The 14,731-nt window shown below is 36.4% G+C and overlaps 2 long non-coding RNA genes across 3 annotated transcripts; both read left to right on the top strand.

The window, feature by feature from the left end:
- The first annotated feature begins 2,284 nt into the window (after positions 1-2,284).
- On the top strand, positions 2,285-5,344 carry LOC128020906 (uncharacterized). Of its 2 annotated transcripts, XR_008185435.1 has the most exons (4): positions 2,285-2,466; positions 4,337-4,547; positions 4,657-4,764; positions 5,042-5,344. It is a non-coding gene; the product is annotated as an uncharacterized LOC128020906 (long non-coding RNA). The 2 variants fall into 2 exon arrangements; XR_008185434.1 differs by lacking the exon at positions 2,285-2,466 and having other exon boundaries at positions 3,422-4,547.
- Positions 5,345-11,418: 6,074 nt separating this feature from the next.
- Positions 11,419-14,216, top strand: LOC128020905 (uncharacterized). Its single transcript, XR_008185433.1, has 5 exons — positions 11,419-11,675; positions 12,519-12,948; positions 13,131-13,236; positions 13,561-13,847; positions 14,032-14,216. It is a non-coding gene; the product is annotated as an uncharacterized LOC128020905 (long non-coding RNA).
- Positions 14,217-14,731: the final 515 nt, after the last annotated feature.

Below are 14,731 nucleotides of genomic sequence, written 5' to 3'. Positions count from 1 at the left end.
CTGTGATACTTCTTTCAGGATTTTTTTGATGAATGAAAAGTTAAAAAGAAGAGCATTTATTTAAAATAGAAGTATTTTCTAACAATAAACACTAGAGTTCAAAAGTTTGGGGTCAGAAAAATGTATTCTTTCTTTCTAAAAAAAATTCAACTCTTTTAGGATGTATTGTTGATTGTTTTGATTCAGATCGGGAATTCGGTGCATGTTCGCGACTCTGATTCAGATTTATCAACTGAGAATAAAGTTGAACAGAAAATATCATGAACTCTTAAAGATGATGATGAAAAGAAAATATAATATTGCATATAAAATTATATCCTCCTATATAAATTATGTTCCTCCTCAGATGAGTATTTAACATGTTTATTATTGTGGGGATTAGTGTGTAAATGCCACTCACACACACACACGCACACACACACACACACACACACACACACTGGTCAGAGTTTGAGATCAGAATGATTTGTTATGGGGGTTTTTTTAATCACAGAAATAAATGATATTTTAAGGGAAAATTAAAACAGAAACCATTATTTTATATATTTTATTTTGATAAGTTTGAATTATTACTGATTTTTGACTGTAGCATCACTATCAATAGCCGCGTGTCAATAGCAGGTGGCGCTGTTGATCTATAATCACCTGCAGAGACACCGAATTACAACCTTTTTTTGTTTCAAACAGTTCATTGAACAATAATAAATGAAGTACCTGAAGCTGACAATGAAGTAAATGTATAATAATTAGCACAGATGATTAATTTAGTGCTGTAAACACGCGTGTGAGGGGCGGAGACGCGCCGCGGAGCGTCAGACGCGCGTGAGGACCAAACACAGCAGAACAGTAGAAAACTTCACTCCTTTTATTATTTCTCTTTTACTATAGCGATTTATTTTTGGATACGTGATCTGAGTTTTTCATAGAGTTGTTTTATAAACGCAGTAACTTTGAAATCAGCTCTGAAAGTTCCTGTAACTGTTTAAAAAAGAATTATGATTTAATAACGTGTTGAATGAATTTGGTAAGAACGGTATTCTATGTTTTTTTACATAGAGGTTATTAATATAGACTGAAATATAGTGTTTTTTTTACATAAAGGTGATATTATGGTGCATTGCTCCTTAAAAGGATGTTAATATAATATAGAGGAAGATCAATCTTAATTATTCTTACTATATTAAAATGCATTTATTTTTTACATTCCTTGGTCGAAGTTTTAAGATACTTCGGAGCCTGTTCGTGACTCTGTTTATTCAGATCGGCACTTCGGAGCATGTTCGCGACTCGGTTGATTCAGATCGGCACTTCGGAGCATGCTCGCGACTCGGTTGATTCAGATCGGGACTTCGGAGCCTGTTTGTGATTTTTAAAAATTAAGATCTGGACATCGGAGCAGGAAGTGTTTGTCAAACAGTTAATTTGTCATAAATGAATATTTGGACGTGAGGCTTTTTTTTTAACCTGTCGATTGGATTTTTAAATGATTTAAATGACTTTTGGACCTTTAGTCTGCAGTGGTGAGAAACCAGGACTCTTATTTTGAAAACTGAAAGGAGGAGCTGTGTGCGCGCCTGCGCCCTTACATCTGCAAAGCATTTGATGAGAAGGTTTACGGATTTTTCCGCATAAAATTTTTCTTTTATTTTGCAGGTGTTATTGTTACAACAATTTGATAATATGCACACGAGATCTGTAGCTTAAATGTAAATGTTCATACCGCTGATATTTCGGGTATTAGCGATCTTGATTGTGAATATGTTGATATGCAGACTGTCCGCCATTTTTGAAAGCTGTAACACGAGGTGATTGTGAAACACGTTTAATTCTATTCAAATTGAATCCAGTTACAAAGTTATAGTGTTCATTATGAGTTTACTTCAAATTTGTGTTTGGTTTATTAAGTTATATATACGTATAAAGATCGGATGCACTTATTTAGCAGAACTGTCTTCTCTGTCTAACGTTACTTGGGCTTCTGCGCGTGGTCTTTAACATCAAGAAATATATAATATATTTATGTGCACTGAAGGCTATGCTGTGAGCAGCCACAAATATTACTGTGCTGTAAGAACATAGACAATGTACATGTAATTGAATGCTAAACATCAAGTTGTTGTTATTTTCATCTGAAAGAAGAACTTTTTTTCAGTACGCTAGGCCCTATGTGTTCAGTAAGCTTGTTTCAGTTGATGTTTAGCATGCAATTTGTTATGAATTATATATAGAGAGAGAGGGATGTTTTCTCTCTATTTTGTGATGTTAAATAAAATGGTATCTTCACATCGTTTTACATTTCTGCTGCTGTAGTCTGCATTGCTTTTGCATGGTGACGTATGAATAGTTAATACAATAGCAATTGTATTTTTGCGTAAGCTGTTTTTGTGTTTGTTTCAGATCAATGGACAACTTTGTCATTAACACTTTGACAGACCTTGTGACTTGTCTAAAGATTTAACATTAGAGGTAAGAAATTTGTTTTGCCATCCACCGCATATCAAGTCTGTATTGCTACTCAAGCCCTTTTCAGACATGGATTCTTATGAAATATAATTTTTCAGCAGTACTTTAAATTAGTAGTTTGAATTATAGTACATAAAGATTATGGCTGTGCGATATGGAAAAAAAAAAATGTATCACGATTTTTTTGATAAATTTTGCGATTTTGATTTTAATCACGATTTTGACACACAGAGACATGCTTTACAGTCATAAATGCATTCAGTATAAATTGGGCCATAGGAACAGGCAAAACTAACTAGGTAAAAAACAATAAACTTAATATATTATATTTTTGTCAAGAATTATAAAAAATCGTCAGTAAGCTCATGATTTGTACTAAAATAGTCTAGTCTGGCTATGTCTATTTGTATTTTTCTGCAAGGTCAGCAGACATTGAGGCTCTGGTTTGTTCCGATCCGAGCTCATGAGCGGAGAGCGCATTTATGAATATCCCAATCCGCTCACTCATTCCGTGCAATGTTGTTTTCGTCAACGATGACGATAACAAAATGATTTAATTGACGCACCTTTTTTTATGACGATAACACGACGATGACTAGCTAAAAATGGCTCTAATGTGACTAAAACATGACGAGACGTTTTCGAGTTTTCGTTGACGAGACGAAACGAAAATGATTATAAGTCTGACGTTCACAATGCATATCATTTCTGCCTATTTTGGAGAAGCACCCGGCTGCAGCCTGCAGATCGAGTGTTTTGAAGCGTTTCATATTATCATGGTTTTGCGCACTGAAAGATTATTAAAAGCCTATATTTTTATACCTATCCTACACAATACATTTAAAATGAGCATAATTTAAATGTATATTATTTGTGTGTAGTGGAGGCTATATAAATGCATACAGTTCCTAGCTCTTGACATTCATATATAAATATAAAATTGTATTCGGTTCTAGGTTTGTAGTTTCACAGTTTTATATGGGTCGTCTATTGCAGTTTATTTTCTTATTGTACTTTAATGTTAGACTTAATCTGGTTTATGGGTTAATTTTACTCAGCTTAATATGTAGTTGAAACAACCCAGAATTGTAATTAATTTGACCCAACGTTTTGGGTAGAATATTTAACTCATCTGTTGGGTTAAAAATGATCAACTCGTCTTGCTGGGTCAAATTACTGTTGGTCTGGTGCAATAGTGATCCAGTGAGTTGGGTAATAGAACAACCCAAGTTGGGTTATTTTTAACCCATTGTTCTGTGTGTATGGTGCATTGTCCGTTACTTTTTAGAAAATTTATAAATTTTGACTGAAGTGCAGCCTAACCTGTTTGCAGCAGCGACGCATTGTAGGATTGGTGGATGCTGACCACTGTAAACACGAAGACGCACTGTGGACGTGTTTTCGTTTATTCAAGTATGTGCGGCAGTCATGGCGAGTCAAGGCGAGAGCAACACGAGTTTCTCAAAGTGGAAGTATGCTCATTATTTCACTTTAGTTGAGCATAAAGACAAACATTTTAGTCAAATGTAAGCTGTGTCTTTCTGGTTCGAATGTCCTATCCTTCGAATTTCCAATCCGTGCGCTCAGATTTTGTAAACCATACCCTCGGCTTTTGAATCTTTACCCACAAATTCATAATCTGCGCGCACACTTTCGCAATCCGTTCCCATGGATTTGTAAACTGTAGCCGAATGCAGCTCGAGCTCGAGGCCGTGGAGGAGCAGATTCGTGACCTGGAGGAGAGGCAGGTCCAGCTGAGAGAGCGGAGAGCCGCGCTGGAATCATCCCGGGCTGACGCTCACAAGTCCGGGGTAAGTATACAGCGTGCTGCTAACAGTCCCACCACGTCTACTCCGTGTGTTTCTCTGCACAGGCCCGGTGCACCCAGGACGCGATCTTCCCAGATGTCCTTCACTCCGACGCCGGGAACGGATTGTGAAAAACAGAAACTGCTATTTGTTAATAACTGGAATCTTTTCTGGGAGCATCCTAGACTGTTTCGCGCTGATGGATTACACCCCAGCAGAGTCGGAGCGGAGCTGCTTTCTGACAACATCTCCAGGACACTTCGCTCCATGTGACTAGTAAGTCAATTCTCAAATAACTATTAAGATTACATTTGTTCCACCCGCTTAAATGATAAAAGAGCTTGCGCTGTAAAAACTATTAAGACTGTGTCTGTTCCCCGAATAGTGAGGTACCTAACTAGCCTTCTACCACGCCACAACCCTTCACACTCCCTAAGGTCACAAAACGCTGGACTTTTGGTCGTTCCTAGGATAGCAAAGTCAACTAAAGGAGGTAGAGCTTTTTCACATTTGGCTCCCAAACTCTGGAATAGGCTTCCTGATAATGTTCAGGGTTCAGACACATTCTCTCTGTTTAAATCTAGATTAAAAACGCATCTCTTTCGTCAAGCATTTGAATAATGTATCTTAAATAGTGAGTGTAGTTGCATCTGATCAAATGCGCATTTTTATTCTTAAGCTTGGGTTAAACTAATTTATTTTACTTTGTTGGAACAGCAGCTATGCTAATGATGTCTCTATTTGTTTCTATGTTTTGCCACGGTAACTAGGATTTACACAAGCTCCATTCTGGATCCAGAACACCTTACAACCGAATCAGGAAAAACTGCCTTTTCTTATTTAGCACCTTGGGGGTGGAATAATCTACAAAAAGAGCTAAAGTTAGAAACCTTTATTTCCATAAATGAATTTAAAACTACTGTAAAGAGTGTTGTGATGAGACATGTTCTTGTTTTTCTTAAGAGTCTCATTGTGTTATATATTTTTTAATATTTTGTTCTTCTTTTATCGTGAAAATGTAATTTGGTGTTATGTATGCATCTGTTGTGATTTGGCTGCTACCTTGAAATGAATCAAATGAACCGGGAATTCGTAGCGGGTTCACGAATCATTTGAATCAGTTCGGGAGTTCGTAGCAGGTTCACGAATCATTTGAATCAGTCCGGGAGTTCGTAGCAGGTTCACGAATCATTTGAATCAGTTCGGGAGTTCGTAGCGGGTTCGTGAATCATTTGAGTCATCATAGCTGTATATGGATAGGCATTTTTAACTAATTTAGTAGCTAGTTCTAATTATGTTTTCCAAGCGTGTTTAGGTGTGATATGTGAACTCGTATTTTTAATTTGAGTCTTCTTTCTAACTCAATTCCTAAAAGTTGGAAAGCAACCTATGTTCTCCCTTTACATAATTAGTTAGATAAGAAACTTAGTCAAGCTCGGCTTCTATTTCAGAAACAAATCTAGCTTTACTTTTAGTGCTAGGAAGAAACTTGTGGAAGCCACTTTTCTGCCTGTAATTGATTGAGATGAATTGGGGCTGGGATAAACAATTATTTTTTAAACGATTAATCTAGCGATTATTTTTCCGATGCATCAATTAATCTAACGATAAATTTTTCTCAGACCGATTTCGATTATGTCCCCATTAATTGGCTACTAACAATTTATACGTTGATTTACATATCTGAATGGAAAAAAAACATGAATTCCTTAATATTGCAATATGTTTATTGCTCTTAAAATTACAAAATAAAAGACTGACTAAGAATGCATTACTTTGCACTTGTATAGAGATAGCATTCAATAAAACCTTGAAGCCTTGAAAACGCATAGCTTACTGAAACAAGCTTACTGAACACATAGGGCCTAGCGTACTGAAAAAAAGTTCTTCTTTCAGATGAAAATAACAACAACTTGATGTTTAGCATTCAATAAAAAAGGTCACCCAAAATACTTGTTTAGAGCAATTGAAAGAATACAGTAACCAATGTAAACTTGAGGACTTTAAGCTAATCCAGAGAGTGCTTTTCCAAAAAAAATACAAAATAAAACAAAAATAACAGTGGGAGCCAGCAGCCTGTCATGGAGAAAAAAAAAATCTCCGAATGCTCCACGTGAAACTTTGGCATTCCACACTTTTTCTATCGTGTCTAATGATTTTGGTTAATATGCACAAGGGAGAGAGAGAGAGAGCAAGACAGCGTTGTGTAGTTTGAAGACTGTGAGTGCTCGAGCACACGTGAAACGTTGGTGTTTCGCTCTTTTTCTATCGTGTGTAATGATTTTGATTAAAATGCACAAGGGAGAGAGAGAGCAAGAAGCGCTTGTGTTGTTTGAAGACTGTGAGTGCGCGCGCAGCCGGGGCTTTGACAGCCGCCAAAAAAAAGATCAATGCAGAAAAACCCCTGGATTGGTTATATAACGTTGGACAGAATGTTGATCCGGCCATCGCGTATATTCAGAGCACATAAGGTGAACGTTTTGCAAACGTTTTTTAGAGAAATAAACACAGGTCGACGAATCGATGCGCATATTTTGCTTCGACGTTGCCCCAGCCCTATGCGTCATGTAGATTCAGTTTACCATGCATCACTACGATTCATAACAAATACATAGTCCCTTACCCATCACTGCATTCTTTCTGATTTAGTTGGTTGGACATCTCTTAAAATTAGTAGACAACAGCACTGGTATATCTTTATTTATAAAGCTATACTTGGTAAATTTCCACTGTACCTCCCCAGCCGGCATTTCAACGGTGAAACAACGTCAGGTAACGTGGTTGAATCAACGTTGAATTACCTTTCGATTTTGCAAATTAGATCAACGTTGAAATCGCGACTTTGAATCACCTTTCGATTTTGCAAATTGGATCAACGTTGAAACCCTGACGAGGATTCACTGTTGAAATCGCGACGCTGTTTCACCGTCTTACCTTCATTACAGGTGAATTAGGGTCGTTCTGCACACCTGGGATGAAAGCTGAATGAGGTGTTGATTTTGAAAAGTTAATCAACGTTGATAACACGACATTGTTTCACCGTCGTACCTTGCACCGTGCATGAAGACACAATTGTAGTTCATCTAGATCCTAGTTGCCATTTAAATCAACACTGTATGCTACATGCAAGGCTAAAAATCAAAGGACTGGCAGCAAAGGCTTTACAATCAACTTAAAAAAACTACCACATGCTCAAAATTGTAAAACAGCAGTTTTATTTTGGAAACAAACTGTATAAAACTCCCAAACTTTCTTATGCAGAGTATGCATGGATGTATTGTTAAAAACATGTAGTAGAACAATCCAAATACAATAATATTTAAGGGGGGTTTTTATAAAATGTTTTTGCATATAAATGCATATTTTTTGCAGCACTTGCAAGACAAACCCTTGTACCTTTAGGACTGAAACCAGTGGATCTTTTATTTTGGTGGAAAACTACAGTTTCTGTCAAAAACACGCTTTAGTAATGTGTCTCATTACAAGAGATGTGTACATTTGTGCAATGAAAATGTGTTGCACAGTTCGAGAAGGGAACCTTCAACCAGATGATTTCTAACTGGAACACCCCCCCACCCCACCCCCCCGGACTGTGTCTTCTTTACAGTGGGGCATGCAGATGAGATTTCTACCAAAGAGGACTCTTTTTTTTTTTAAATATGAAATACAAGAAAAGAAGTAAAAGTGCTCGTATTAGTTGGTTAAGTTCTGATGAAAAAGATGAGTCTTTAGATGTTTCTTGAAAATGTACGAATTGAGATTGGGAGGTCATTCCAGCAGCTGGCCACAGTCCAGGAGAAGGACCGTGAGAATGATTGTGAACTTCTTTGGGACGGCACCACAAGGAGTCGTTCACTTGCAGAGCGCAAACTTCTGGAGGACACGTAAGATTTAACCAGTGAGTTTAGGTATGTTCACAATGTTTCACAATAACTTTGATATGATGAACAATGAACAATTTCTTACCAATATTTCAAGAATAAACTGGATCCTTGATGACTCTACAATGGGAAAGAAGAATAGTTTACTGGAAAGTTCTTAAAAAGCAGGATTTCATATTATACCATTTCTTTAAACCATTGGTTCTCAAACTTTTTGTACGAAGTACCACTTCAGAAAATATTTATTAAAGATTAAGTTCCACCATAATGACCAACATTACATTTCAGCAGCGTATTAGACCAAACTATTCAGCTACAGCTCTACAGATCAAAAATAAAGCAGTTTTATTCTAATAAGAATATTAATTGTTGTCAGACACTTTACCATGGTAAATACAGTTTGAACATTAACACACTGTGCTTACGTACAGGTAAATGAAAATTAAGTTTAAATTAAAATGTAATTTTAAATGTAATTATGTAACAAAAGTTACAAAACTGTACTGTACATTAACTGTAACATACTTAACAAAAAAAAACCTTACTCAAAGATTAAATTAAAATGTATTAACATTAATTCGTTTAATTTATTGATTCATCTGCGTTACAACTAGAGGGGGCCTGACACTTTGAGAACCATGGCTTTAAACAATCCTATTCATTTCCATTAATTCATTAAGATTGTACCGACATTTGCACTTTATTTGTTTCAGAAAACACTTTGAAACTATTATAAGAATAAAAAAAAACATAACACAACTAATGCATGGATTCATATGAGGAAAATGTGGAAAATTCTCTAAAAGACAGATATTAACATATAACTTACCAGCAACACATTAGGTGAGCATCTAACTTGATCATCTGTGATAAAGCAATGCAAAAATACACACACGGCTATTTATTTATCTGCAGGTTACATGTCCTTTAAGATACCCATTTGTAAACTCTGGTTATACTTTACTATTTTCAAAAGATAATAAAGATTGCGATTTTCTTACCTAATTTTGCCAGTATGTTTGTAGGACCTCGCAGAACACGTGACGCTTCTTGTGTTCAGTTTCTGTTCTCCATTGACATGTCAAGACTCAAATTCGCTCAAAATAAAAAATATTTACAGGCAAATATTAAATAATTTGGGACCGACTGAGCAGTCAGATATAACGACCAGCAGCTTTAGATTTTAGAATAGGTATCATGACTAAACGATTTAAAAATGCTTTTAAAATAATAATAGTCTTAATTTAATATAAATAATTTAAAAGCTTGTTTACCTTTTTCAACCATTTAGCATTAAACATTTTTAACGTTGTTTAATTAAAACAACTGACCTTATTTAAACCATATTTCAATGTTGAAAGTTGGTCATGTGCTGGAAGTTTTTAAACCGTTCATCTTTAAACGTTGAATCAACGTAGTTTCAACGTTAAAACCACAACTAACCTTATTTCAACGAAGAAGGTTGGTCATGTGCTGGCTGGGAATTATAATTAAATAACGTGATGAATGAATTTGGTAAGAACGGTATTCTATGTTTTTTTACATAGAGGTTATTAATATAGGCTGAGATATAGTGTTTTTTTTTATGATTCATTATCAGAGTTGTGCTGCTGAAACTGTGATACTTTCAGGATTTTTTTGATGAATGAAAAGTTAAAAAGAAGAGCATTTATTTAAAATAGAAGTATTTTCTAACAATAAACACTAGAGTTCAAAAGTTTGGGGTCAGAAAAATTGATTCTTTCTTTCTAAACAAAAAATTCAACTCTTTTAGGATGTATTGTTGATTGTTTTGATTCAGATCGGGAATTCGGAGCATGTTCGCGACTCTGATTCAGATTTATCAACTGAGAATAAAGTTGAACAGAAAATATCATGAACTCTTAAAGATGATGATGAAAAGAAAAGATAATATTGCATATAAAATTATATATCCTCCTATATAAATTATATTCCTCCTCAGATGAGTATTTAACATGTTTATTATTGTTGGTATTAGTGTGTAAGTGCCACTCACACACACACACACACACACACACACACACACACACACACACACTGGTCAGAGTTTGGGATCAGAATGATTTATTATGGGGTTTTTTAAATCACAGAAATAAATGATATTTTAAAGGAAAATTAAAACAGAAACCATTATTTTATACATTTTATTTTGATAAGTTTGAATTATTAATGATTTTTGACTGTAGCATCACTATCAATAGCCGCGTGTCAATAGCAGGTGGCGCTGTTGATCTATAATCACCTGCAGAGACACTGAATTACAACCTTTTTTTCTTTCAAACAGTTCATTGAACAATAATAAATGAAGTACCTGAAGCTGACAATGAAGTAAATGTATAATAATTAGCACATATGATTAATTTAGTGCTGTAAACACGCGTGTGAGGGGCGGAGACGCGCCGCGAAACGTCAGACGCGCGTGAGGACCAAACACAGCAGAACAGTAGAAAACTTCACTCCTTTTATTATTTCTCTTTTACTATAGCGATTTATTTTTAGATACGTGATCTGAGTCTTTCATAGAGTTGTTTTTTAAACGCAGTAACTTTGAAATCAGCTCTGAAAGTTCCTGTAAGTGTTTAAAAAACGAATAATGATTTAATAACGTGTTGAATGAATTTTGGTAAGAACGGTATTCTATGTTTTTTTACATAGAGGTTATTAATATAGACTGAAGTATAGTGTTTTTTTTACAGTGTAAAGGTGATCTTATGGTGCATTGCTCGTTAAAAGGATGTTAATATAATATAGAGGAAGATCAATCTTAATTATTCTTACTATATTAAAATGCATTCATTTTTTACATTCCTGGGTCGAAGTTTTCAGATACATCGGAGCCTGTTCGCGACTCTGTTTATTCAGATCGGCACTTCGGAGCCTGTTCGCGACTCGGTTGATTCAGATCGGCACTTCGGAGCCTGTTCGCGACTCGGTTGATTCAGATCGGCACTTCGGAGCCTGTTCGCGACTCGGTTGATTCAGATCGGCACTCCGGAGCCTGTTCGCGACTCGGTTGATTTAGATCGGCACTTCGGAGCCTGATCGCGACTCGGTTGATTCAGATCGGCACTTCGGAGCCTGTTCGCGACTCGGTTGATTTAGATCGGCACTTCGGAGCCTGATCGCGACTCGGTTGATTCAGATCGGCACTTCGGAGCATGTTCGCGACTCTGTTGATTCAGATCGGCACTTCGGAACATGTTCGCGACTCGGTTGATTCAGATCGGCACTTCGGAGCCTGTTCGCCACCCGATTCGAACGTTATCACTCGATTGAATGGGGCGTTATCAGCGGTTATCAGCCCATAGAAATGGGCCAGGAGGGGCCTCCTGCGCCTACTAGTAGGCTCAGAAGGCCGTGATCATCCATCCAAATGGTTGATCACCCACAAATATACAAGAGAAGACTCCAGATCCAATCCCAGCATTCCTGCTCACCTCTAATCGGAAGTCTACTGGACGAAAGCGGGAACGTTGTGATATTTCCTGCTTAATATTTTCAGGTAAGACTATTAAAATTATAAAAATGAGCATTTAAACTGTAATGGAAAACAATACATACACTCGTATTGCGTGTCATGATTGTTGACATGAGATAACCGTATTGCGATGTATCTGCAAACGTTATCGCTAGACAATATTACGTTATTAGCCTGTCGTTACGTTAACGTTGCATGCTTTATTATGTGAGCATTAATGTTGCTAATATGAGTGTGTATTTACGCCTGAAGCTAATGGGGGAATTAAGTTTCGAGTTAAACTGTCAAAATTACTTTTTACACTCATACCGGCTTATTGCATATTGTGTATGCTCGATAACTCCTCACTGAAGCCAGATCATTGGACTAATGTAACCCATATTGACTTGAGGGAAATATTAAACACAAGACGTATTTTACGGCTGTTTGGAAACCTTGGGATCTTGACTAGAGTGTAAAATAAAGTTCTGTGGGTTTGAACCAAGCTTGGCTGGATTTGATCCTATATCAGGAGGCTTTGGATCTGTCTTTCTATCTATATACCTACTCAAAAAAATAAAGGGAATACTTAACAACACAATATAACCCACAAGTGTTCCCTTTATTTTATTTTTTTAGCAGTTTATATATATAGCTAGCTAGCTGTGTATCTATTTATATAATCTATCTAGCTCTATGTGTATTTATCTATCTATCTATCTTGCAATCTATATATCTAGCTAGCTGTATCTAACTATCGCACCAAATATCCCTCATCTGGCTGCATCCCATTTTCACTCATGTGTTTCTGTCTTTTAGGCTGTGATAAGAAGTACGGGACAGGTTGCACTTTGCTTTATGTAATAATTGTCAAATATTTGATTTCAGATATGGGAAAAGCTCTTAAGATGACCACACGTTTCAGGAACGTTAAAATTAAGTTGGTGAGGAGGTCTATCGCTGGCCCTGCGAAGTTTTCTTACCTCAGTCAAGGTCTTCCCCAGCCCAGCTACAAACAGACCCACTCTTCAGACGCTTCTATTACATCTCAACCTGCTGAACCTGATGATGCGACACAAGCTGTTCTGAGAGCGCATACAGTAAGGCAAAGAAGAGAGAGCTTCATGCCTGGGATGCAGTCAAGGATGAGATGCTTAAGGTGACGTTTGAATGTTCAGCACCAATCACTACCCAGTGTGCTGTCTGCCGAGAACATGCTGATTATAGGTGCATTGAGTGCAGCTCCACTGCAGTGTTCTGTGAGGTTTGCCTGAAGAGGATTCACAGAAATTTACTGCATCTTCCTGAAAAGTGGAATGTAAGAACAATAACATACAGTCTTACATTGCTATTGCTATACTTGCATACAGACAGCAAACTCACAGTAATGTCAACAGATTCATTAGATACTTCAAATTGTTTTGGCACTATGCAGTATCAACTGTTAGTGTCACAAGTTTGTTGTTTTAAAAACATTAGAGCTATCCATCTTTCTTACAGAGTGTTTACTATGAGCCATCCTCCCTGGGATTATTCTTATATTTACCTGAAGCCCATGGCACCCATGCTGTGTACACAAAGGACATGAAGATCATTGTCAGCACAGGTTTGTCATTTTACCTGATACAAAATCTTAATGTATTTAATTTTATTGACTGGTTAAGGAATTCAATCCTATTACATGTGGAGTAATGATTTCCTTTAAGGAATTAATCAAATTTGTGATGCAATAAAAAAAAAAAAGTCATGATAGTTATAGTTTATATACTATCATGATAGGTAAAAATGTATAGCCTGAATCCACCGTAAGTCGCTTTGGATAAAAGCGTCTGCTAAATTCATACATTTAATTTAATTTATACTGATATGGTAGTCTCTATAGTACTACTAGGTTATGTTTTTATGTTATTTTCCTCTTTATATTTGGCAGGACGGCTCTGCACCGTTACAGTCTAGATGTGTGCGTGTGAACCAGAAACCTGTACTCTGCTAAGGTTTGGGCTCCGGCCAGCAACAGCCACAAGCCCCAGACAGACAGCCTTCTCCATCCCTCTGCTAGAGCTTTCTGTTTCTCTGTCACTGGAGTGTCAGGTTTCTGTTGAGGGTTTTTAGCAACACCCCATATCCCATTTTAGGCATCACCACTTCCGACAAAGAAGTTTGGTTGATATTTGCCCACAATTAAATGATGGAACCATATGCCCAGCATGTCCAAAGGTTGGTTATAATTCCAGCGTGGTTTTTGTTTGATTAAATTAATGGCATAGAAATAAAATCTGAATTAATATCAAACTTAAAAGTTAATTTGTGTATGTAGTATTGTAATAGAATAGTAATAGTATAAATGTATAAACCTGGTGCGGGTACAAAACCAGTGTTACTGTAAGTGTTTGTTTTCCAGGCAGATGGAGATATGATTGTTACATTGGATGCCAACTTTGGCCTTGTGAGGAATCAAAGCTCTGGTACAAGTGCGGTTGATCCATTACACAGAACCCACGTGTTTGTTGATGAAAAGGATGTAGAGGAATACCTGCTATCACATCTTGACAGCTCAAAGCCTCGAGGTTAATCATTGTTGCAGAATTTCATGGCCTGTGTCCATGAAATATTAATTAAACTTGTGAAAAAAGATCACTATTCCTCTCATAAATCTATGTTTTCCTTAAATCTTTAGGACTGCAATACGCTGCTCTCATTCAAGGTATCCAACAGATATATAATATAATATAATTATAAGGTGTGATCTATTTTAAAGCTTAGGCACTGTATTTAAGCATACATATCACCACTAGTCTGTCTGTATGAGTACAACATAAAAAAAATAAACTGTCTATAATTGTTACTGTACAAGCACAGTAAAATATTTCTATAAAAATATTGCACTACTGTTATTTTGCATAGAATACATTGTTCAACAATATTTTTGCACACTCATCCAACTGCATTTATTACCACTGTTCTCACGTTCCTGCTGTTCATAATCTATATATAATCCTTCATTGCTCTGTTCATAATGTACATACAATCCCTACATTGCATTCATATTTATATTCTGTATATACTCTGATCAATATTGTATATAGCAACTCCACTGTACA

The sequence above is a fragment of the Carassius gibelio genome, chromosome A10 (genome assembly GCF_023724105.1).
Source record: "Carassius gibelio isolate Cgi1373 ecotype wild population from Czech Republic chromosome A10, carGib1.2-hapl.c, whole genome shotgun sequence".
Lineage (NCBI taxonomy): Eukaryota > Metazoa > Chordata > Actinopteri > Cypriniformes > Cyprinidae > Carassius > Carassius gibelio.
Note: the sequence above shows the minus strand (reverse complement) of the source record. Positions and strands in the feature narration are given on the sequence as shown.